At 32.4% G+C, this 3,022-nt stretch overlaps 1 long non-coding RNA gene across 1 annotated transcript in view; it reads left to right on the plus strand.

Moving 5' to 3' along the window:
- Window positions 1–1,448: 1,448 nt before the first annotated feature.
- The window catches only part of LOC118751478, a 54,672-nt gene continuing 53,098 nt past the window's right edge, over window positions 1,449–3,022 (plus strand). Inside the window, exon 1 of the long non-coding RNA XR_004994529.1 lies at window positions 1,449–1,878. This is a non-coding gene — a long non-coding RNA (uncharacterized LOC118751478). The remainder of the gene's footprint in view (window positions 1,879–3,022) is intronic.

A 3,022-nucleotide genomic window follows, 5' to 3' on the forward strand; every position in this document is an offset into this window, starting at 1 on the left:
TTTTTCCCGTGGGTACTTAACAACTTTCGAACGCGGCTGATTTTTTTTTTTTAGTTTCTGACAACAACACGACCACGGCCGGCATTCAATAATAAAAATTAAACCAAAAACAAAAAAAAACAACGAACGCGCGTTGCTTCAAAATTCGAGTTCTGAGCGCAGCGTCTAACAAAAACGAGTTATGAACATTTCCTTTGCTTAGTCGAGCCTATTTGTTATGGTGTTACAATTTGTTGCCTTCTTTGTTGTGTGAAAATACGAGCAATAGTGTAAAGTGTCGCGGCACAGAGGCTAAATTTAAACGCACAAGAAAAATCTTGTTACATTAGATGCATACTTCTTCCTCCGTTTTTTTTTGGGAAGTAAAGAAAAATTGATTTAATTATAAAAAACGGAGCAGCTCACGCGCGCGCACCAGTGTGCAAAATAGAAAGAAAATATTTTAAAAATTAATAAATCAAAATAGCAGCAGCCGCCGTAGTAATTAAGTAGCTTTAACAAGCAAACAGTGCAATTAAACGCGTGTGAGCGCAATAGCGCGCGGTGTGCGACGTCGAAAGGCGCATAACGGCAGGGCGGCGTTTTTGGTTGGTAGTAACTTTATTAAGAGTGGTGGAAGCGCGGTGCGGCATGCCGGTGGCTTATTAGAGACCACGAGTTGAGTGGCGCCGAGCCATAATAATTATAATTATATTTCCAATTACAAGAACATAACACAGTTGTATAACTGTAAAACAAGCTAGCGCATTTATTTTTCTTTATTTAAATTTTATAAAAGGAACTACGGCTTAAGAGCGCCCAGAGTTTTAGAGGCTTGCCGCGCATTAAAAAAAAAACTAGCACGGCAGCGGCGGTAGTGGTGGCGACGGCACTTAGTTCCGTTTAGTTAATAGGGCGTGCATGCGCGCGCATGTAAGTAACACGTTTTTTTTTGGAGGCCTAACACGCGCGCTACTGAGCTGCTAAGAAAAATTCGCAACGCCAAAAAAAAAAATTGTGAAATTCAAATGCGATAGATAGCAAGCATGAAAATGTAGAAAAACATAGCAAAAGTGTGTGAAAGTGTTAGTGTGTACTAATAACAAATCAAACCCGACTTCAAAATTAATGTGGTGTGCCATGATAACAAAAACTCCACACGCGAATTCTCTTCCCCTCCAACACCATTCATCCGTGCGCTCATCATCCACCTCACCACTAGCACCTCCATTGTAAGCGAATCGTTGATGCGGCTCGTCATTTGCCTCCGTTTTCCCCAATAGTTTCTTATCGCGTTGGCTGCTCTGTTGTTGCTGTTACTGCTGCCGAGTGCAGCAGTCCTGTGTGTCCAGTCCCAGCAGTCATTTAAGACGATTCCGTGCGAGCTTTTCATTCATTCACAAATCGACTGCCGAGCGCTATTGTTGTGTCGGCGCTGACTGACGCGTCGCTTGCATGTAACAATTTTATTCTCAAAGTCGCAACTCATTCATGAGACGCGCGCGCGTTCCGTCGTCATTCGCAGTGAATGCTGATTGCTAGAAGTGATTGTATGAAAAAGCAAAAAAAAAAAATAATAAAAAATATAAAACACAAATTAAAACATAATAATAAAATTAAGTATGAAAACAAATGCTTAAAAAATGAAAAACAAACAACTACAAATTGCAAATGTTTAATAAAACGCAATATTCAGTATACAATATTTGTATGTGTGTTTGTATGTACGCTCATTAAAAAATCAGCTAATCGTATATTTACCTCGTCTATATTCACTGCGAGCGCTGCAATTAACGTTTATAAAATTGATGAAATGTGCATGAGAGATTAATAACGGCATTACAATCAGCCATAAAAGTTACGAATGCGTGAAAACACAGCGAGGAACGGCTGTAAAATGTGAGTTATGTCTATATTTATTTATGATTGTTTTTTTTTTTTTAAAGTAAAATAAAGCAAAATAAAATAAAAAAGACACAATAATAATTTCAAAAAATATGAAATGGTAAAATTAAATAAATTTTAATACAAAAAATAAAATAAAAGCAAATAAAATGAAGTAAAAACAAATAAAATTAAAAAACAAACATTTAAGAAAAAATAAATCCAAAATTTTATGAATTAAAACATAATGGACTTAAAATAAAATTTTATTAAATAAAGCACAAAAACAAAAAATTAAATTTAATAAAAAATGAAAATAAAAATACTAAATAAAGTTAAATACGAAAAGAAAATACTTAATTTTGAAACGATTTAAAATTCAAATGAACATATTCAATTTGCGACTGAGCATAAATTTGTGCCCAGTTTTAATAAGATTTGTGTGATTTTTAATTAGCCAAATTTCAAATCCGAAAATAAAAGTAATTTCTGAATTGAAAGTTGCTTCAAATCCTAAATAATATAAATTTATTATTTGTTCGACGAATGAAATCAACCTCAAAAAAATTTATTTTATTTGCGATTTGATTTGTCGAGCTAATCAAACGTGATTTTCTTTTTTCTTGTAACTTACAATTTGCTAGAAAATAAAATTTAGTTTTTATCTGGTTGTTGAATCAAATCATAAATAAATTTTGTTTTTTATTTGTTCAACGATTCAAATCACAAATATTTTATTTTTTTTATTTCATCGTCTAATAAAATCGCAAATAAATAAAATTTTTTACTTGGTCGACGAATCAAATCGGAAATAAATTTTATTTCTATTTGGTTGACGAATCCAATCACAAACCAAATATATTTCTTAATTAATAGCGGATTTAAAATTAAAAAGAATTTTAAATGACGCAACCCTTGTTTTAAAGATATCAAAAATTTATTGCCACGTAAATAATATACATTGTATATCCAGTTTTCCAATGATCTAAAATGTGCATATGTCAACAAAAAAAAAAAAAAAAATCAAAAACTTTGCCCAGTTTTTCAATATCTAAATTATTACGTCCGGTTTTTAATGTAGCAAAAGTTATGTCCAATTTTAAAATTGTAGAAGTTTTTTGTGCAGTTTTTAAATAAAAAATATTATGCTCAGTCTTTA

Source organism: Rhagoletis pomonella, unplaced genomic scaffold (assembly GCF_013731165.1).
Source record: "Rhagoletis pomonella isolate Grant_MI unplaced genomic scaffold, Rhpom_1.0 Rhpom_scaffold_00730, whole genome shotgun sequence".
Classification (NCBI taxonomy): Eukaryota; Metazoa; Arthropoda; class Insecta; order Diptera; family Tephritidae; genus Rhagoletis; species Rhagoletis pomonella.